The 23,392-nt window shown below is 47.3% G+C and overlaps 1 long non-coding RNA gene and 1 pseudogene across 1 annotated transcript; one reads left to right on the forward strand and one right to left on the reverse strand.

Annotated features, from left to right (window-relative positions):
* Nucleotides 1-7,545: 7,545 nt before the first annotated feature.
* LOC123058032 (uncharacterized) lies at nucleotides 7,546-9,985 on the reverse strand. The gene is made up of 3 exons (XR_006427043.1): nucleotides 9,564-9,985; nucleotides 8,468-9,353; nucleotides 7,546-8,348 (listed from the first exon to the last, which is right to left on the reverse strand). It is a non-coding gene; the product is annotated as an uncharacterized lncRNA (long non-coding RNA).
* Nucleotides 9,986-10,568: 583 nt separating this feature from the next.
* Nucleotides 10,569-12,335, forward strand: LOC123058033 (UDP-glycosyltransferase 73C11-like; annotated as a pseudogene).
* Nucleotides 12,336-23,392: the final 11,057 nt, after the last annotated feature.

The following is a 23,392-nucleotide window of genomic DNA, read 5'->3' on the forward strand; positions in this document are numbered from 1 at the left end:
TGACCGCTTTTCCGCAGGGCGACGAGGAGAGGATCGCCGGGTAGGGTTATGCTATGCGATGCTGCTTGGATATGCTACTTGAAGATGCTACTTGGAGGACTACAATCTACTCTCTTCTATATGCTGTAAGACGAAGGTGACCAGAAGCGTAGTCTTCGACAGGATTAGCTATCCCCCTTTTATTCTGGCATTCTGCAGTTCAGTCCACTGATATGGCCTCCTTACACATATACCCATGCATATGTAGTTTAGTTCCTTGCTTGCGAGTACTTTGGATGAGTACTCACGGTTGCTTTCTCCCCCCTTTTTCCCCCTTTCCTTTCTTTCTGGTTGTTGCAACCAGATGCTGGAGTCCAGGAGCCAGACGTCACCGTCGACGACGACCCCTACTACACTGGAGGTGCCTACTACTACGTGCTGCCCGCTGATGACGACCAGGAGTAGTTAGGAGGATCCCAGGCAGGAGGCCTGCGCCTCTTTCGATCTGTATCCCAGTTTGTGCTAGCCTTCTTAAGGCAAACTTGTTTAACTTATGTCTGTACTCAGATATTGTTACTTCCGCTGACTCGTCTATAATCGAGCACTTGTATTCGAGCCCTCGAGGCCCCTGGCTTGTATTATGATGCTTGTATGACTTATTTATGTTTTAGAGTTGTGTTGTGATATCTTCCCGTGAGTCCCTGATCTTGATCGTACACATTTGCGTGCATGATTAGTGTACGATTAAATCGGGGGCGTCACAGATTATCTTGGGGTTCCATGGGTATCCCCAAGCTTAGGCTCTTGCCACTACTTATTCCATAATCCATCAAATCTTGCACCCAAAACTTGAAAACTTCACAACACAAAACTTAAAGTAGAAAATCTCGTGAGCTCCGTTAGCGAAAGAAAAGAAAACACCACTTCAAGGTATTGTAATGAACTCATTCTTTATTTATGTTGGTGCTAAACCTACTATATTCCAACTTCTCTATTGTTTATAAACTATTTTACTAGCCATAAATTCATTTAAATAAGCAAACAACACACGAAAAACAGAATCTATCAAAAATAGAACAGTCTGTAGTAATCTGTAGCTAACGCAAGATCTGGAACCCCAAAAATTCTAAAATAAATTGCTGGACGTTAGGAATTTATCTATTAATCATCTGCAAAAATAATTAACTAAATATCGCTTTCCAAATAAAAATGGCAGCAATTCTCGTGAGCGCTAAAGTTTCTGTTTTTTACAGCAAGATTAAAAAGACTTTCCCCAAGTCTTCCTAACGGTTCTACTTAGCAAAACACTAATTAAACACAAAAAACACAACCAAAAATAGCTAGATAAATTATTTATTACTAAACAGGAGCAAAAAGCAAGGAATAAAAATAAAATTGGGTTGCCTCCCAACAAGCACTATCGTTTAACGCCCCTATCTAGGCATAAATAGCAAGGATAAATCTAGGTATTGTCATCTTTGGTAGGCAATTCTTCAATGAAGCATCTATCATCCTTAAGAGTTTCTTTCTTTTTATTAATTATCAAACTTTTAGGCACAAGATCGAAAAATTCATTTGTAACAATTGGTTCCTTAATGATAGCAAAAAGATTGGGATGAATACTTATAGATTTGAGATCCGCAGTTTCCTTACTAGAGGATTCACCCTTATTTTTAGGAACATACAGAAGCTTGGCAATTTTAGTTGTAGGACTTGGAGTATTCTTTTCGGAGGAAAAATCGGTTCCCAAGTTTGTAATGATATTCTCAATTTCATCGATTCTAGTGGAATCCTGATTCATTTTCTCATTAACTATGGGTTCCTTCTCCTTAATATTTTTCAATGTGACTCCTACTTTAGATCCATATTGAGTGATTCGGTTGTGGATCTTTTTATCCAAATTTTCAATTAGCTCTACGATAGCAACTTTATTTTCAATTATTTCAAGTCTTTGCATTACATGCTCCAAAGTTAACATAGTTCCATTAACCAAAAGAGGGGGTGAGCCAAATAAATCTATCATAGAATTATAGGAATCAAAAGTGTGGCTACCCAAGAAGTTCCCTCCGGTAATGGTATCAAGGACATATCTGTGCCAAGGAATAGCACCTACATAAAAATTGCGAAGAAGAATAGAAGTAGATTGCTTCTTGATAGATCTATTTTGAGCATTGCAAATTCTGTACCAAGCGTCTTTTAGGTTTTCTCCTTCCCTTTGCTTAAAATTAAGAACTTCATTTTTGGGAGACAACGGACAAGATAGGGGACTAGCCATAATGACAAGAAAACGATCCAACACACGAGCAAACAAGAAACGGGCGAAAAGAGGCAAATAGAGAAAGAGAGGGAGGATGGAGAGAGAGGGGGCGAATAAAACGGCAAGGGTGAAGTGGGGGAGAGGAAAATGAGAGGCAAATGGCAAATAATATAATGCGGGAGATAAGGGTTTGTGATGGGTACTTGGTGTGTTGACTTTTGCGTAGACCTCCCCGGCAACGGCGCTAGAAATCCTTCTTGCTACCTCTTGAGCACTTGCGTTGGTTTTCCCTTGAAGAGGAAAGGGTGATGCAGCAAAGTAGCATAAGTATTTTCCTCAGTTTTTGAGAACCAAGGTATCAATCCAGTAGGAGGCCACGCACGAGTCCCTCGTACCTACACAAACAAATAAATCCTCACAACCAACGCGATAAGGGGTTGTCAATCCCTACACGGTCACTTACGAGAGTGAGATCTGATAGTTATGATAAGATAATATTTTTGGTATTTTTATGATAAAGATGCAAAGTAAACTAAAAGTCAATAAAAATAACTAAGTGTTGGAAGATTAATATGATGGAAAATAGACCCGGTGGCCATAGGTTTCACTAGTGGCCTCTGTCAAGAGCATAAGTATTCACGGTGGGTAGACAAATTATTGTTGAGCAATTGACAGAATTGAGCATAGTTATGAGAATATCTAGGTATGATCATGTATATAGGCATCACGTCCGAGACAAGTAGACCGACTCCTGCCTGCATCTACTACTATTACTCCACACATCGACCGCTATCCAGCATGCATCTAGAGTATTAAGTTCATAAGAACGGAGTAACGCTTTAAGCAAGATGACATGATGTAGAGGGATAAACTCATTCAATATGATATAAACCCCATCTTGTTATCCTCGATGGCAACAATACAATACGTGCCTTGCTGCCCGTACTATCACTGGGAAAGGACACCGCAAGATTGAACCCAAAGCTAAGCACTTCTCCCATTGCAAGAAAGATCAATCTAGTAGGCCAAACCAAACTGATAATTCAAAGAGACTTGCAAAGATAACCAATCATACTTGAAAGCATTCAGAGAAGATTCAAATATTGTTCATAGATAAACTTGATCATAAACCCATAATTCATCGGTCTCAACAAACACACCGCAAAAGAAGATTACATCGAATAGATCTCCACAAGAGAGGGGGAGAACTTTGTATTGAGATCCAAAAAGAGAGAAGAAGCCATCTAGCTAATAACTATGGACCCGTAGGTCTGAGGTAAACTACTCACACTTCATCGGAGGGGCTATGGTGTTGATGTAGAAGCCCTCCATGATCGATGCTCCCTCCGGCGGAGCTCCGGAAAAGGCCCCAAGATGGGATCTCGTGGATACAGAAAGTTGCAGCAGTGGAATTAGGGTTTTGGCTCCGTATCTGGTAGTTTGGGGGTACGTAGGTATATATAGGAGGAAGGAGTACGTCGGTGGAGCAACAGGGGGCCCACGAGGGTGGAGGGCGCGCCTAGGAGGGGGTAGGCGCGCCCCCTACCTCGTGCCTTCCTCGTTGATTGCTTGACGTAGGGTCCAAGTCCTCTGGATCATGTTCATTCCGAAAATCATGTTCCCGGAGGTTTCATTCCGTTTGGACTCCGTTTGATATTCTTTTTCTGCGAAACCCTAAAGTAGGCAAAAAAAATAGCAATTCTGGGCTGGGCCTCCGGTTAATAGGTTAGTCCCAAAAATAATATAAAAGTGTATAATAAAGCTCAATAATGTCCAAAAAAGAATATTATATAGCATGGAACAATCAAAAATTATAGATACGTTGGAGACGTATCAGGCCTCTACCCAGCACTGGGCCCGGCCCAACTCTTTTCTCTCTCTGAAGCCCACCGAGAATATTGTCTTTAACCTCCAACCAACGAAACCTGTATCTGAAAACTGAAAACTGAAAACACAGACACAAAGAACTCCCAATTACCCATCATACTTGTTGATTTAGGCTGCGAATCGCGTGGACTTCAACGTGAAATTCGTAGATCTCTTCATTGTGAATCCATTTTAGTTGAGCACGCAACTTACTGTACAAAGATGAAGGATGTCGATGCAAGTGTCCTATCTTGAAGTCGGCGCTGTCCAGAGCCATGGCCGTGGCTAGAAGCTCGGCCAGCAGAACAACGGGCAGCAGCGGCTGCTATGGCCGAGACGTGTAGAGGACGTGGTCGTTGATGGGCTGCCGGGGAGGCAGGAATCCCATGGAGACGTGTGGAGGAGCTCCTGCACTGGTGAGTGTTGGTCGTGGAAGGAGCTGCTCGTCGGAGCAGCAGGCTATGGCGGCGACTTGAGGAGGCGTTGGTGCTCGAGGGGTGCAAGGGAATAGGTGGTTCGATTGAAGCTGCTGATGGCCGGTCAATGCGTGCTCGCGGCGCCATGCCTGGGCGCTCGGGCGTAGGAGTTGCGAACGAAGGAGATGCATATTGAGCGATTGCTAGATCTGACGGCGCTGTATCCCGTAGATCGTTTTACAATCTGCCACATGGTTGCCAGATACATATTTCGTTTTAAAAATGTTAAATGTGTATAGAAAAATATTTCTAATGTATATGAAAATATATACATAAATATATAATCTCTACTCTTACAAAAAGCAGAGTTGGTGATGATGGTGTGCCTGCCTTCTTGCAATATAGGCCATCCGATCTATATCTAACGGATAGGAAGGAAACTATGACAATATACCCGCACCCCTCTCCACATTTGCAGATAAGGCCTTCCCTCGTTCATCATTTTCTCCCACAAGATTAACTACTCATACAAATACATCTTGATGTTTCATGCAACGCACGAGCATCTTGCTAGTGTATATGAAGAAAAGCTAATCATGTATTTCAAAAATGTAATAAAGCTTTTAAAAAAATGACAATCTAAATATAATAATCAAGCATTTGAAAATGTTAAATGTGTATAGAAAAAACCAACACATATTAATGAAAACTATACACATAAAAATATAATGTGTACCATTAAAAAATGTTAAATGAGTATTAAAATGTTCTTACTATGTATGTAAAATGTACAACTTACATTAAATAAAATTGGATATAAAATATTTCATTTAAAATGTTGATTATGTATTTAGAATAATGTTAAACACGTATATAAAATTTTCCATACGTACATGAAAAGTATACATTGTGTGTGAAAAAATGTATACAGCCATTAAAATAATCAACATTTTAGTACAATGTCTAGCGACTGTTCCCGCTCCCTCGCTCGTGTTTTTTATGTGTTTGCTGCTGCGAGTTTTCTTTCTTTTTTCTCTTTTCCTTTTTCTCTTTCGCTTTTCTTTGTTTCTTCATGGTTTTCTTTTTTTTCTTTCGTATTTTTGCCTTTTTCACTGGTTCTCTCCATTTTTTTTTCTCAATTTTTACTGGATTTTCCCCTTTTCATCTTTTCTATGATCTCTTTGGTTCCTTGGTTTTCACTGCTTTTGCTCTCTTTTTTTTTCTGTGGTTCACTTTGTTTTTTATTCTTTTTGGTTTCTTTTATTTTCCTGTGCTCACTGTTTCCATTCTTTTGCATTCGATTTCTTTGTTTTTTTCCTTTATTGGTTTCATTTGTTTTTTTACAACTTTCGCTGTTCTATTTCGTTTTTATTTGTTTATTTGTCGATCTTTCATCGGTTACATTTATGTTACCACATGTTTGCGTTTTTTCAAACATACTGTATAGTTTTAGTATGATGTGAAACCATTTTTGTTAAATACAAGTTTTGAACATTTTTTTTGAGTACATGGTTAACATTTCTCAAATACACAGTCAACTTTTATATTTCATACACATTAGAAAAAAATATACATGTTTAGCATTTTTAAATACACAATTAACATTTTATAATTATATGTTTTTATTTATGTCTACTTTTCTTTAATGTGCATTCTACATTTTTCATACAGAGACTCTTTGTATACATGTTCAATATTTATTACAATTTTTTTTGCAATGTCTAATTTTTTCCATCTACGTTGTACATTTTTCATACACATTACATTTTTTTACACATTTAACATTTTTTACAATATTTTTTGACACCTACTTCTTAATACAGATTGTATATTGTTTATATTTTTTTCGTATGTATGAGAAACATTTTTTTCTAAACACATATAATATTTTTCAAATATTTTATGTAAAGTGTTTTATGTAATATATTCGGAAGTATCAACAAAAGTAAAAAAACACTGTCGCCTCGTTAAAGTTTTTTCCAAGCTTTTTCATGTTTTATGTAGAGTATTTTTCATGGTTTTCACTCATTTTACTTTCGCTTCGGTAACTCGCCCCCCCCCCCCCCCCCCCCCCCCCCCCCGGCGCACCCCATAAAAGTTTGCACAAATCTGAAAATTACATTTAGAGCTTGTCGTCATATTACATTTTCTTAAACTGCTCGGTGCCTTGACAAGAGAGAGGACTCATGCCGGCGGCGAGCAGTTACGCCAACGGTGAGCAGCGGGGTTACGCCGGCGACGAGCGGCTTGGCCTCGACTGCGGGTGTGAGCAGCATGATTCTGCTGGCGTCGAAAAGTTTGGCCGCGACCGACGGGGCAAACAGACTAGACGGACGCTTGGTGAGCAGGGGAAATCGCACGGACGGCAAGAAGCATAGCTCTATCGGCCGGCGGCGGCAGAGCACCAGCGGCAGGTTTGGGATCTCAATTATGAAGGGAACGAAACAATGGTTGGTTTTCACAACAGAGAATCAGAGAAGAAGGTACCTCGATGCATTGAGATTCACACTGCCACGTGCCAATCAGCTGAGGGCATGTACAACAATGTTTAGTCAGCCGTCTGCAACTCAGCCCACGTAGAAAATTAGATGATGTGGGAGGAAAGAGAAAAAGAAAACGGCAAAGTCCGTCGGTAAGAATAACGATGGTCTATTAGCGTGAACTAAGACAATGCCCGTGCATTGCAACGGGATATAAACATTCTAGTATGTTAGTTTGTTATTGCTTGTTCATATGAATATAAATGTTTATCAGTTTGTACCCATGATTTAGTTGCCCGTGCATTGTAACGGGGTATATGTTGAATGTGTTTAACCTATATCTTTAGGGCAACATTCTTGACTTTCTAATATTATTATAGGTGAATACCCGTTAGTGCTACGGGATACAAAATATATTAAGAAAAGTTACACTGGATGATAATATAGCTTTCTGGTGATTATATTAAAATTCCACCTCTATTATAATGAACGTGCACCCTAACAAGACTCTTTCAGCCCCATAAAAAAACTGAATGCATCAATCAAATATTTTTATTTTCCTTTTGGGGATGGGCATCAAGCAAATGTCTATCACGTCTTGTGACAAATATAGGACTGGCTCCAAGCTCAAAATAAAATAAAATAGGACTTGGCTCGATTCCTCCTCTTACCACTCTACACTCTTCATTTCTTTTTCATTGAGATCTCCAAACACAAACTCAACTCATCTCTTTTCCATTGGCATCTCCTTATACGCCCTCTACAAGTTATTTCCTTTCCAATGAGGTCCGCGGCTCCCAGCAGCAGAGCTGACGAATTGATAATGAAGAAGAAAGACCATAGTTAAATAACCCGCCGACCATCATGTCTTGTTGGTCCAAATCTGTAGATGACTATGAGAAAACTGAAAACCCAGTTAAATAACCAAACCATTTGAGCTTATGCTTTGCTATTCCCTACAATTATTTCCGTTATCAAATGAAAAGTGTAAATTATGGTGGACAGTATTAACTACAGATACTATACAACCCGTTCAGAAAAACATAATCTCAAACCTACTCTATTACTTCAGAAATAAATGATACAAATGTAGAAACTATAGGAAAGTGAATCAACCTGGAAACCAAAAATGACTGGAACAAAAGCGGGTACAGAAATGAACTGAGCGTGATTTGTTTTGCCGTACCGCAGAAAGACAAGATGAGGTAGACGATGGCGTGGACTCCGCTGGCAGCGACAACGTTGGCCTCGTTCTCTGTAAGCGCTTGCCGGATCTGTTCATCTCCTTGCCTCACCCACACGAAGGGGGGAAACTGGTCATGTGGACTCCAGCCGCTGGACTCGAGGAGGCTAGAGGAAAGAGAGGACGTAAGGCAACGAAGGCCCTTACTGCTACTGCCCCTCACATCTAAGCAATATGCTACAGAAGACACATGGTTATGCCATTGATCCATACCACATTCAAATACCTTCATGAAGTTTTGGCCGTCGCACGCTGCCGTAATGAGGAAGAGGCGGGGAGCGAAGGCGGCAGATTCGACACCTGTGGCAGCTCATCTTGCTCTTGCCGGAGAACACGGACACTCCCCGGGGGCATCAACGTGGCGGTAGTGGCGAAATAGTCTGCCGGGACAAGCTTCTTGATGCCCCCCGTCACGCCGTCCTCCCCGTAGACTCCCCTCAGACCCTCGTCGGTGGTGCGCGGCGTGACGTATATCTTGTGGAGCGCAGGCACGCACTTCCTGCCGGCGCCCCTATCCCTGTCGCTGGTGAACTCCTGCATGAGCCACGGCGTCTTGCGCTTCTATGATGGGGACGGGACGCAGTAGAACCCGAAGCTATTCTTAAGCCCTCGCTCTTCAGGAAGCTCCTCCTTGGTATGCTCCAGCCGCCAGTACCCGCCGGTCTGGACGCTGCAGTCGGCGCGCTTGTTCTTGGTCGCCGCGCACGGGCTCTGGAACTTGGACTCGCCGAGGAACCATCAGGTGTGCTAGCCCGCGCGGGCGCTGGCCGGCGGGTGAAGCTGCTGCAACGCGCAGGGACCGTTGGCGTACATGTCGATGTGAAAGATGAAACCCCGCGCGTCCGGCATCTTGTCGTCGCCGGCGATCCACCGGTTGAGGAACCCCATACTATCCGCATTTGTCGGGTTGAAGTAGACGTCGGGAGGCAGCGGCGACGGCTGCTTGAGTTCGTTAAACCCGCCGGGACTGGGCGGAGGCGCCATGGACATGGAGCTGCTGGCTCCGGCTCCGGCGTCAGCGGTCGCGGAAGTTGATCTTTTGATTGCTTTCCTCGCTTTCATGACGACCATGGTTTCCTAGCTAGCAATCTGCATGAGTTTCTTCGTGCAATCTGCATGACCAAACATAACAGTAACGATTAATCATGCATAAATAGAAATCAAATTGAGTACAAACACAAGAGTTTGGATGAATTTGTATCATGATATGGCACTCTATTCTTTTGATGACAGGGAAAAAAGGCATCTAAGAAACACCATGCAGCCTCCCAAGTAATTGCCAAGAAATCATCTGATTATATAGTTACTAATTAATCAATTACCCATGGGTCTTGTTCGGCCGGTGCCGCATCTCCAACCAGTTCAGTTGCTTCTTCGCGGGCGCCTCATGTAGTACCAGCCACAACTCGCCGATCTTGCGCACCGTGATGGAGCAACGAGAAGGACACGTCGCCGCTTTTGGGAGGTGAGGTCGACGTGGATAACGCTCGCGACGCCGGCGAGGCTGGTATGGGCGCAGCCGCCAGACCGGAGAGATCATCACGATGTGGGCTAGGGGCGGTAGGCCTCGGCGGACCAGCAGCCGCGGCGGCAAGTGCGGCGGTGTGGTCGGGCCGAGGAGGGCGGGCAGCGGCGGAGGGGGTCGAGCGGCAGAAAGAAGAGCGGCGGCTGAGGAGCGATGGGGAGAGGTGGGTTGGAGCTGACGCTAACCTACCTAGCCAGATCGATGTGGGCTTTAGCGGGGCTTGGCCCATATGCGTCTAGACGGGGCAAGCGAACAAGGGACGACGATCGCGAGCGACGTATCCGTTTCTTTTAGATAGTAGAGAAATCGTTGCTTATCGACAGTCTGTTTCTTGTACCGAGAGGGTCGTTGGATAGGCTCCCATCTTCCACGGAAACCACCTCTGCCGTTTCCATAAAATTTGGTGATTATCAACAATCAAATAGATCCGCTGTTGTATAGGCTGTCTCTAACTATGTCTATACGTGACATGGACAAGTTTTATAGACACCCAGCATCGAAACGATTGTACATGCCCTGAGTGGGTCTCCCGATCAAAACCATACGACCCGGTCGTATAGGAATTATTTCCCTAGCGGATCAACCGCAAGCTGAGCCTCCACTTGGTGCCCACGATCGTTTTTTTTTACCACGCATTGCTTCCTACTATCACGTTCCGTTCATTGCGTTTTCCCCACGTCTAATCTCCACCGCCTAATTTGATCCATTCATTGCGTTTTCCCCACGTCACGTCACCACGAACGTCACCCAGCTGCTGATATAGCCTCGACATCGGCCGTGTAGGCGCACCATGAACGTCACACACTCGCACTCACTAAGTAGCTAGATTCGGATCGAGCCGCCATTGATGGCGATCTGGGAGGAGCTGCACTTCGTGCTGGTGCCGCTGGTGGCGCAGGGCCACATCATCCCCATGGTGGACGTGGCGCGCCTCGTCGCCGCGCGCGGCCCGCGGGTCACCGTGGTCACCACGCCCGTCAACGCCGCGCGCAACAGGGCCACCGTCGACGGCGCCAGGAGGGCCGGTCTCTCCGTCGAGTTCGTCGAGCTCCCCTTCCCTGCGCGCAGCTCGGCCTGCCGGAGGGGGTGGAGGCCATCGACCAGATGGCGGGGCTCGAGCCGCCCATGTACCTCAGGTTCTTCCAGGCCATATGGAAGATCGCCGAGCCGCTGGAGGAGTACCTCCGGGCGCTACCGCGCCGGCCGGTCTGCCTCGTCACCGACGCGTGCAACCCGTGGACGGCGCCGGTGTGCGAACGTCTCGGCATCCCCAGGCTGGTGATGCACTGCCCCTCCGTCTACTTCCAGCTCGCCGTGCACCGCCTGTCCAGCCACGGCGTGTACGACCGCGTCGGGGAAGACGTGATGGCGCCGTTCGAGGTGCCGGACTTCCCGGTGCGGGCCGCCGGCAACATGGCCACGCTCCGGGGCTTCTTCCAGTACCCCGGCGTGGAGAAGGAGCACCGTGAAGCGCTCGATGCCGAGGCCACCGCCGACGGCCTGCTGTTCAACACGTTCCGCGGCATCGAGGGCGCCTTCGTCGACGCGTACGCGGCGGCCCTCGGCAAGAGGACGTGGACCGTCGGGCCGACCTGCGCCTCCAGCAGCATGGCCGACGACGCCGACGCCAAGGCCGGCCGCGGCAACCGCGCCGACGTCGACGCCGGGCACATCGTCACGTGGCTCGACGCCCGGCCGCCCGCGTCCGTGCTGTACGTCAGCTTCGGCAGCATCTCGCAGCTGACGGCTAAGCAGCTCGCCGGGCTCGCGCGCGGCCTCGAGGCGTCCGGGCGGGCGTTCGTGTGGGCCATCAAGGAGGCCAAGGCGGACGCCGCGGTTCGGGCGCTGCTGGACGAGGAGGGGTTCGAGGCGCGCGTCAAGGAAGGGGCCTCCTCGTCCGCGGGTGGGCGCCGCAGGTGACCATCCTCTCGCACCCCGCGGTGAGCGGCTTCCTCACGCACTGCGGCTGGAACGCGACGCTGGAGGCCGTCTCCTACGGCGTGCCGGCTCTGACGTGGCCCACCATCGCCGACCAGTTCTGCAGCGAGCAGCTGCTCGTGGACGTGCTCGGCGTGGGCGTCAGGTCCGGCGTCAAGATCCCCGCCATGTACCTCCCGAAAGAGGCCGAGGGGGTTCAGGTGACGAGCGGCGACGTGGAGAAGGCGATCGCGGAGTTGATGGGCGGCGGGGCGGAGGGGGAGGCGAGGAGGGTCAGGGCCAACGAGGTCGCCGCGGAGGCGAGGGCGGCCATGGAGGAAGGCGGGTCGTCGCACTCCGACCTGACGGACATGATCCGCTATGTCACGAAGCTGTCGAAGCAGAGAAGCCAAGGGAGGGACGCGAGCTCGACGGCCCCGCCTTCCGAGCTCGGTGAGAAGAACGAACAGGATGCTGTGCTGTCGGTGCAAATGGCGCAAGATAGCATTTAGGATCTTCCGTTTCCCGGAATAAGTCAACGTTGGACCATGTTGTATGCGCAATACAAAACTCCCGGAGTAAATCAACGTTGTCTGTATATAATTGCACTGGAACGAAATTTCTATCTCCTTTTTTTGGGGTGCGAAATGTCTATCTCTTCACTTCATGAATAAAATTGTCCTCGCCACAATTTTATGTTGGGTGTGGCTAGGTCTAAGTCGACTAAGACTTAATCAAGTCTAAGTCAAATGATATAATATGTAAAAAGAAAAAAAACTAAAAAAATTTTTTTGCACGAATCTTCATGGAAAATTAAAAGAAGATACTATCGACTGAGACATAACGAAGTCTCAGTCGATTGAGACTTAGCAAACTGTTTTATGTTCACGTTGTATTTTGGGCAATGATACACGCCGGCGGACTGGCCCAAATTTCGGCCTGTCAGCACACGCACATTGGATCAAGCCGTCCTGCGTCGTTAGATTTCTTTGTCTCCCTGTCTTGAACGTCTGATCTGAACACACGCAAAAAAAATCCCGCACAGCTCGCCGGTCCAACGCGCCGCCCGCTCTTGCCGGCCACTGGCGCCCGCCGGCGCTTGTCCTCGACTAGCCGCGCCACCCGCACTCGCCAGACACCATGCTCCATGTTGGAGAACGTAGATCAAATCGTCAGAGTGTATGTCCTACGTGCAAAGCTAACTTACAAGCAAGCAGGCAAACAACTTAATTGATCTACAGTACCACATGCACGATGAGCTAGCTTCAACTGGATTCGAGTCGATCGTTGGAAACTCTAGGCGGAAGCTCTCGTAAACAGACATTTTTTGTTCTTTTTTTTCGAAAAAGGGGAATACCCGGCCTCTACATCTGGACGATGCATACGGCCACTTTATTGATTATTAACACAAGACCTTACAAAGTCCTACAACAGTAAGACCAAAGCCACCATCTTCGCAATCTCTGTCGCTACTCCTATCTAACTGATGAAGGGGCGCTGATGGTCTGGGCCTAATACCAAACAGACCTCGCAGCCAAACCTAACATCTTAGACCTGAGGTCCCAACCAGGACTCCTTCCGGGTATGGGTACCCACCAGTCTGGCGTGCTCGTCAACCAGGCCCCCTGCCGGGTATGAGGCCGCCGCAACCACGTACCATCAATCCATCTTCAGAGCTGAACTGTTGCATGAACCGTGCCAGGCCTCACTGCCATCAACGCCACCACGACGCCAGACAGCGTCGTCCTCCTGCGCGAGTCCATCCTCCCACATCGAACTCCGAATCTGCACTGCGCCACGCCGTCAAGATCCGTCGCCATCAATGTATGGATGAAGCACCGCTCCACCTAAGAAACCGTCCGCTGGTCCCGCGAAGCAAGGCGCGGCACCAAGTAGAAGGCCGAAGCGCACCGCCACCACGCCACCAGCAGCCCCGCCACCAAGAGCTGTTCCCAGCCGCCGCCTTCAAGAAGGAGCACGACACCAGGGTGCCGTCGACGCCCAGACCAGGGGAACAAAAGCTTTCGCCATAGCTCGAGGAGGAGGCGGAAGGGAGAGGATCCACCCCGAAGCCTTCAGGAAGGGAATCGGCGCCAAAGGCATCGACTTTGGGGAGGCTGCCGCGCCAGCCAGGGGTTTCCCCCGGAACCTCACCCGCACGCCAGATCCGCCAGGCCGGCCATAGGGGACGCCGAAGCCGCCGCCAAGGACCGGCACCAGCACGGATCGGGACAGATCGAAGCAGGGGCGGATCTTCTACATGGAGCCATGACGGATTGCGAGGAGCCGCCACTGCGCCAGCGTCCGCAGCCCCCACGCCGCCCGCGCGGCCGTGGGAGGCTGCCCACCAGAGCCCGCCGGCACAGCCCGCCGGCTGCACCGCGCCCATCGGCCGGGGCCGCCGCCCCGGGGAGTAGGAGGCGCCAAATCACCCCTGCAAAACGGATCTGGACAGGGACCCCAGATCCGCCGCCACCGGAAGCCACGGCCGGTCACCCACGCTGCCCACGCAGCCGTGGTTGCCCAGCCCCGCCAAGAACCCCTGGGGCCGCCGCCCCAGCATCCAGACTCCGCCGCCCCGCATGGCGCCCAGGGGCACCGCTGCGCGCCAGCCAGAGGCCCCCTCGAGGAGAAAAGGAGGCGAGCCCGCCACCGCCGTCCGCCGGACGAGCTTCGCTCGCCGGCTTCCTCCGGCGGCGGCGGGGGAAGCAAGTGGATGGGGGTCGGGGGCGGCGGCGGCTAGGGTTCGCCCGAGCCGCCCCCCTGGAGGCAGCGCGAGCGAAAGTCTAGATGGAGTATAGAAAAAAACGGAGTGAGTAGCTTCTCGTAAACAGACATGGGCGACAAAATCACTCGACGGTTGCTGCTTTTTTGCACGCCGGTCATAGCTTCTGGGCTCGTCGGTGGTAGCTTTTTTGTCGCCGGTTGCAACTTCTGTGCTCGATGGTTGTAGCTTTTTTCGTCACCACTCACAGCTTCCGTGCTCGCTGGTCACAAATTTTTTCATGCCGGGTTGTAGCTATGAATTGCACGGTTGCAGCTTCGCCATCACCGTCCGAAGCATCATTGTAGCATTGGTCTTTGCCAGTTCCAGCACCCGCCAATGCCGGTTGCAGCTTCCGTGGAAACGCGAGCCTCTAAGAAGCTTTTTTCCATTGTCGGTCATCGGTTGAAGCTTTATTATCTACGGTTGAAACTTTTTCTACCAATGGTTGTAACCTTTTCTGTTGCACACTGTCTGGTTGAAGCTTTTTTCATCTAGGGTTGAAACTTTTCTATCAACGGTTGCAACTCTTTCCGTTGCATAGTGCCTGATTGAAGCTTTTTCATATATGGTTGAACCTTTTTCTATCAACGGTTGCAGCACTGGCCGCCCCCCAGCTTCCGACACATCCGGTTGAAGCTTTTTCGTAGACGGTTTTAGCTTTCTTAGGTGCCGGTTGCAGCTTTGTGGTTGCACAGAGCTGGTTGTAGCACACACGTAGCAAAAAAAAAGCAACACTAATTCCAACAAAAATTGTTACAGATTCTAGCAAAAGATCTCTCCGGTTGTAGCATCGGCGGGGGCAGTATGAGGTGCTTGGGGAAGGAGATGCTTGCAGCGTTGGGGAAGGGGGTGCTCACAGAAGTAGCAGGAAGTTGTGCCGTCAACACTGACGAGCTTATTGTGTGTAACAAGAGAGGAGAGAAGCAACAAGACAAGAGGAAGAAGAAAGCAAAAAAAAAAAAAAGCGAAAGATATAATAAAAGGGACATCTCGCTTGAAGGCCCATCAAACTCGTGTGGCCCAGTCCGCTTCCCCTTATACAAGCGAGCGAGGGGCGACCAGCCGAGCGCTCGGCCGGTCATCCGTCTGGAAACATTTCCCTTGTATTTTCCATCTTTATCTGAGCATTGATGTCCGTTTGATGTGCTCATGTGCACATGAAGCAATTCGTTTCTTAGAGCTTCCCATCAACGAGATTAGCCTGCTTTGACATGCGATGGCCTAATTAATCTCACATCAAAAGTACCATAGTGTTTATATGTAAGTTATCAGGTCTACAGCGTACTACCGTGCTATTTACAGAGAAGTTAACCGGGGCTATGTTTCAACACCACCCCCCCCTTCCCTCTCCCCGGTCAAAAGTTACCAGGTTTTTGTGTGTAAGTTATTTTAGTCCGTGGTGTGCAAATTATCATACTATTGACACAGAAATTATTGGTATATTTTAACAACAATTTTGCCAGTTACCTTGATATTTGTATGGAAGTTTACATGCCCGTGGTGCGTAAATAACCATGCTATTTAGACAGAAAGTTATCAGAGTATGTTTTAGCAAAAACAATTGTCGGGTCAAACAGTAGAGTATATATTTGATTGGTTAGTCTAGTTTATTGCTGGAGTTACTTGATGGTGATGTATTGACTTCAAGTCCCACCTCTAGCAGTGGTCTTGCCCTGGTTCTTCTTGAGACGTCCGCCACCTCTTCATCTTTTCGACATCTTTTATACTTCCTTCGTTTCGAATTACTTGTCTTAGATTTGTCTAGATATGGAAATATCTAGCACTAAAATGAGTCTAGATACATCCGTATCTAGATAAATCAAAGACAAGTAATTCGAAACGGAGGGAGTAGTTGCCAACATGATGTTAATGACGTGCTTAAAAAAACTGACACACGGTAGTAGGTAAACGTCGATGATGCTTTAGGGAAGCTCAATAAAACAACCTTTTATACTAGTGTATGTAGTAAAAAAAAGAGTTAGTTTTCATCTTCTAGTAAAAAAAGAGTTAAAAATCTTGATTTTCTATGATGAACAAGAACCAAAAATGATATCGTGCTAGCGAAGAGAGAAGAAAACCACGCTAATTTTGATAATGCGGTTAAAAGAAAAGTCAACTGGATAGTTTTTCTGTTAGTGGGCAACAACTACCACGTGGCGCAGTTGGTCAGCGCGCTGAAACATAACTCGATCCACTCACATTTGAAACATGGTGTTGCGCTTTATTTTTCTTTCCTGGCACACTAAAAAAATGTTTACATGTGTTGGACAAAAAGTAAACCAATGAAAATCGACAAAGTAACAAAGAAAAACAAAGAAAAAAACTAAAACAGAAGAAACCCAATGCAAAAGAATGGAAATGAAAAATAAAACAAATCAAAATATAAAAACCCAAATAAAAAAGGAAAATAAAAAGACAAATCAAAAAGGAAAACCCAAATCCAAAAATAAAATGAAAAGCGAAGAAACCCAAATCAAAATATAGAAAACCAAGAGGAAACAAATGAGAACAAAGAAAAAGGAAGAAAGAAAGAAATGCAAAAAATCAATAAGACATAGAATGAAACTAAGAAAAATAAAGTAAACAAGAAATAAAATAAATAAAAGGCCAACAAAACCTGTGAAAGAAAGAAAGAAACTGATGAAAAAACAAAGAATAACATAAAATGAAAGAATAACAAGTAGAAAACAAAAGAAAATCAACAAATCCCCAAAAAGCGATAATAATCAATACACATAATAGAAACAATTCCCTGAAAAATTACAAATCACACCCGCAACAACCCATAATCGGTGAGGCCAGTAACACCCGATGAAGAAAAAAAACTTAAGGCAAGCTGGATGGTGGCGTCGCACTAAGTGTCAGTTCGTTTGGCAACTTACAAAAGAAGCCACCGTCTCCCCAACTTTTTTCATAAGTTCGCTCTTTTATTTATTAGGCCTTCAAAAATAATTATGTGTTGTAATTTTGCTAGTAGGCCTTTGGCCCAAAGGCCAACTAAAATTTTGAAATTCTCTTGGCCCATTCATGCACACATGTGAGTGGAGTGAGTGAGGCTAAAGTTTAGTCCCACCCCGGAAGTTGAGAAAGAGTTACACCTTTTTATAAGGTGAGCTCTTGTACCATTTGTATGAGCATGAGAAGAGGAGACCTACACGCGCGCTCCTCCTCGCCACGCCGCGCCGCGCCGCGCCGCGTGTTGCGGGATTGACCCGAGCCGAGGACAGAGCTATGCACGTTGTCTATATTTTTGCTGCATGGGAAAATTAATGAGTCATTAATTAATAATTAACGGACGCGTTAATTACTGAACCGTTTCCGATTCTTTTGGATTGTGACGATTCGGACGTGGGGTTTACTCCCACGACCTACCCGGCCCGCACTATATAGTCAGGCAGACGTCTACCCTAGCCGCCGCCGCTTCGTATGGTTTCTCACCACCGTTCCAGATCATTGCGCCGCCAAGCAAGTCTTCTCCATCCCTCCTTCCGGCGTGCACCGCGAGAAGGGACAGCAGGCCTCCGGAACCCCGCCTCTCGTGATCCTGTACGGGAAGGGGCGATCAGGTTTTTGGGGAGCGCACTCGCGCGACTGCTGGCAGCGACGACTTCGCGAACGACGACTTCTTCCCCGACCTCGGCAACCTCGTCCTCGACGACATGGGCGACAACGTCAACACCGGCGGTGCTGCACCCGCTGCACCGTATGTGATTCTATCCTTCCTGTTCGAGATCGTGGTAGAATTCATGCTTCTAGTATGTGCCCTAGATGTGATATGTTCATCTGCTATGCTAGTTCGCATGATTAGTTTAATCTCTGCTGATGTGATCATGATTTATCTTCTGTTTATTCGGATTAAATCTCGTAGTAATTTGCTCATATTTCCAACAATCCAAAAACCTGATTATAGGCAATTTACTCCGAGTGGTTTTGCTGCGCATCTGAAGCCGCCTGCCTTTAAGGGGGCGCAATATAAGAGGTGGCGCACGAGAGCAGTCTACTGGTTTTAGACCATGGGCTGCTATGATGCCACCAAGGGCAAGCCTGAGGGCGATCTTAATCCAGCACAGCTGGAAGCTTTTGAGAAGATCGATACCCTCTTTAAAGGCGCTCTTCTGAGTGTTCTTAATGACTCCATTGTGGATTCGTATATGTCGTTTGACAACGGCAAGGACATGTGGGCTGCGCTCGAGGCCAAGTTTGGTGCCTCGGACGCCGGCAGCGAGTTGTACGTCATGGAGCAATTCTATGACTACAAGATGACTGATGAGCGCCCTGTTGTACAACAGGCTCATGAGATACAGTCGCTCGCAAAAGAACTTGAGTACTTCAAGTGTGTGTTGCCGGACAAATTTGTTGCCGGAGGCATCATTGCCAAGTTTCCACCTTCGTGGAACAATTTTGCTACTTCCCTGAAACACTAGAGACAGGAGTTTTCCGTTGCAGATCTCATTGGTACTCTTGATGTTGAAGAGAAGGTGAGAGCAAAGGACACACGTGCTCGAGTTGCTGAGGGAGGTTCTAGTGCCCACATGGTACAGAAGAAGAACTCCCAGCCCAACAAGTTCAAAAACAATAAGAACAAAACTCAGGGCAAAGGCAAGTTTGATACAAAGAACAAGACATCACATTCTACCAACTTCAAGAAGAATTCTCATAAGAAGGGGAAGGGACTTTGCCATGTCTGCGGTGATCCTAATCACTGGGCTCCGAAGTGTCCTAACCGCTTTGAGGAGCGCGAACATGAGAAGAGCGGCAAGTCTGCTAATGTTGTCATCGGTGATACTGATATGAAGAAATCAGGGTACGGTATTTTTCCTACCATCCTTTCAGTATTTCAATCCCCTGATTGGTTAATTGACACCTGTGCCAATGTACATGTTTGTGCTGACGCCTCCATGTTTTCTTATTACCAGGCAACAGGGACTTCACCCGTGCTGATGTGGAATGGGTCACATGCCATCGTTCGAGGTGTTGGTACGGTCGATCTGAAGTTTACTTCGGGGAAGACTGTGCTTCTGAAGAACGTTCATCATGTGCCGTCCATCAATAAAAATCTCGTTAGCGGTTCCCGTTTATGTTGAGATGGTTTTAAGTTGGTTTTCGAATCCAATAAAGTTGTAATCTCTAAGTGTGGACAATTTGTTGGAAAATGCTATGAGTGCGGAGGCTTGTTCCACCTATCTTTGTCAGATATTTACACTAAATTTATTAATAATGTTTGCCACAATAATGAGTCTGATATTTGGCATTCACGACTCTATCATATTAACTTTGGTTGCATGACGCGGAGCCAATATGAATTTAATTCCGAAAATCTCTACTGTCAAAGGCTCCAAGTGCCAAGTATGGGTGCAAGCTAAGCAACCTCGCAAGTCCCATAAGACTACAGAGGCAAGAGACTTGGCGCCACTTGAGCTTATACATTCTGATCTTTGTGAGATGAATGGCATGTTGACAAAAGGTGGAAAGAGATACTTCATGACGTTGATTGATGACTCCACTAGATATTGTTATGTGTATCTTCTGAAATCAAAAGATGAGGCTTTGACTTTCTTTAAAAACTATAAAGCTGAGGCAGAGAACCAACTTGATCGAAAAATTAAACGGCTTAGGTCCGATCGTGGTGGAGAGTATTTTTCCAATGAATTTGATCTATTTTGTGCGGAACATGGTATAATCCATGAGAAGACGCCTCCCTACTCACCCCAGTCAAATGGGGTAGCCGAAAGAAAAAACCGAACTCTAACTGATATGGTTAACACCATGTTAGACACTTCGATCTATCCAAGGAATGGTGGGGGCAGGCGCTAATGACTGCGTGTCATGTCCTAAACCGAGTTCCCACAAAGCATAAGACCATGACTCCATTTGAGGAATGGGAAAGGAAAAGGTTGAAACTCTCTTACCTACGTACATGGGGTTGTTTGGCGAAAGTCAATATACCAATTCCTAAGAAGCGCAAGCTTGGACCAAAAACCATGGATTGTGTTCTTCTGGGCTATCCTTTTCATAGCATCGGCTATAGATTTTTGATAATAAAATCTGAGGTATCCGACATGCATGTTGGTACGATTATGGAATCAAATGATGCAACTTTCTTTGAGGACATATTTCCTATGAAGGATATGTCGAGTTCATCAAATCAGGAGAAACCTACTCCATCTAGTGAGGAATTCACTGTAATTCTTGAACCCACCATTGCGATGGAACACGTTGAGAATCCTGTTGAGGGTAACAATGGAACTCCTATGAGGAGTAAGAGACAGAGGAATGCAAAGTCTTTTGGTGATGATTTCATCGTGTACCTCGTGGATGACACACCTAGGACTATTTCAGAAGCCTATGCATCTCCTGATGCTGACTACTAGAAGGAAGCTGTACGCAGCGAGATGGATTCCGTCTTAGCTAACGGTACCTGGGAGATCACTGACCGTCTTTATGGGTGCAAACCTGTAGGATGTAAGTGGTGTTGGAAATATGCCCTAGAGGCAATAATAAATTGATTATTATTATATTTCCTTGTTCATGATAATCGTTTATTATCCATGCTAGAATTGTATTGATAGGAAACTCAGTTACATGTGTGGATACATAGACAACACCATGTCCCTGGTAAGCCTCTAGTTGACTAGCTCGTTAATCAATAGATGGTTACGATTTCCTGACCATGGACATTGGATGTCGTTGATAACGGGATCACATCATTGGGAGAATGATGTGATGGACAAGACCCAATCCTTAGCATAGCACAAGATCGTGTAGTTCGCATGCTAAAGCTTTTCTAATGTCAAGTATCATTTCCTCAGACCATGAGATTGTGCAACTCCCGGATACCGTAGGAATACTTTGGGTGTGCCAAACGTCACAACGTAACTGGGTGGCTATAAAGGTGCACTACGGGTATCTCCGAAAGTGTCTGTTGGGTTGGCACGAATCGAGACTGGGATTTGTCACTCCGTGTAAACGGAGAGGTATCTCTGGGCCCACTCGGTAGGACATCATCATAATGTGCACAATGTGACCAAGGAGTTGATCACGGGATGATGTGTTATGGAACGAGTAAAAGAGACTTGCCGGTAACGAGATTGAACAAGGTATCGGGATACCGACGATCGAATCTCGGGCAAGTACAATACCGATAGGCAAAGGGAATTGTATACGGGATTGATCGAATCCTCGACATCATGGTTCATCCGATGAGATCATCGTGGAACATGTGGGAACCAACATGGGTATCCAGATCCCGCTGTTGGTTATTGACCGGAGAACGTCTCGGTCATGTCTGCATGGTTCCCGAACCCGTAGGGTCTACACACTTAAGGTTCGATGACGCTAGGGTTATAAGGAATAGATATACGTGGTTACCGAATGTTGTTCGGAGTCCCGGATGAGATCCCGGACGTCACGAGGAGTTCCGGAATGGTCCGGAGGTAAAGATTTATATATGGGAAGTCCTGTTTTGGTCACCGGAAAAGTTTCAGGTTTTATCGGTAACGTACCGGGACCACCGGGAGGGTCCCGGGGGTCCACCAAGTGGGGCCACCAGCCCCGGAGGCTTGCATGGGCCAAGAGTGGGAAGGGACCAGCCCCTGAGTGGGCTGGTGTGTTGGGGAACGTAGCAGAAATTCAAAATTTTCCTACGCGTATCACCAAGATCTATCTATGGAGAGACCAGCAACGAGTAGAAGGAGAGTGCATCTACATACCCTTGTAGATCGCTAAGCGGAAGCGTTCAAGTGAACGGGGTTGATGGAGTCGTACTCGTCGTGATTCAGATCACCGATGATCAAGTGCCGAACGTACGACACCTCCGCGTTCAACACACGTACAGCCCGGTGACGTCTCCCACGCCTTGATCCAGCAAGGAGAGAGGGAGAGGTTGAGGAAGACTCCATCCAGCAGTAGCACAACGGCGTGGTGGTGATGGAGGAGCGTGCCAATCCTGCAGGGCTTCGCCAAGCACCTACGGGAGAGGAGATGTGTCACGGGAGGGAGAGGGAGGCAACCAAAGGCCTTAGGTATGATTGCTCCTCCTTTTCCCCACTATATATAGGGCCAAGGGAGAGGGGGGAGGCGCAGCCTTGCCCCCTCCTCCAAGGAAGGGGTGCGGCTAAGGATGGGGAGGAGTCCATCCTCCCCAAGGCACCTCGGAGGTGCCTTCCCCCTTTAGGACTCTTCCCTTTTTCCTTTATCTTGGCGCATGGGCCTCTAGGGGCTGGTGCCCTTGGCCCATGTAGGCCAAGGCGCACCCCCTACAGCCCATGTGGCCCCCCGGGGCAGGTGGCCCCACCCGGTGGGCCCCCGGGACCCTTCCGGTGGTCCCGGTACAATACCGATGACCCCGAAACTTGTCCCGATGGCCGAAACAGGACTTCCTATATATAAATCTTTACCTCCGGACCATTCCGGAGCTCCTCGTGACGTCCGGGATCTCATCCGGGACTCCGAACAACATTCGGTAACCACATACAAGCTTCCTTTATAACCCTAGCGTCATCGAACCTTAAGTGTGTAGACCCTACGGGTTCGGGAGACATGCAGACATGACCGAGACGTTCTCCAGTCAATAACCAACAGCGGGATCTGGATACCCATGTTGGCTCCCACATGTTCCACGATGATCTCATCGGATGAACCACGATGTCAAGGACTCAATCGATCCCGTATACAATTCCCTTTGTCTAGCGGTATTTTACTTGCCCGAGATTCGATCGTCGGTATACCGATACCTTGTTCAATCTCGTTACCGGCAAGTCACTTTACTCGTTCCGTAACACATCATCCCGTGATCAACTCCTTGGTCACATTGCGCATATGATGATGTCCTACCGAGTGGGCCCAGAGATACCTCTCCGTTTACACGGAGTGACAAATCCCAGTCTCGATCCGCATAAAACAATAGATACTTTCGGAGATACCTGTAGTGTACCTTTATAGTC

This window comes from Triticum aestivum, chromosome 3A (genome assembly GCF_018294505.1).
Source record: "Triticum aestivum cultivar Chinese Spring chromosome 3A, IWGSC CS RefSeq v2.1, whole genome shotgun sequence".
Lineage (NCBI taxonomy): Eukaryota > Viridiplantae > Streptophyta > Magnoliopsida > Poales > Poaceae > Triticum > Triticum aestivum.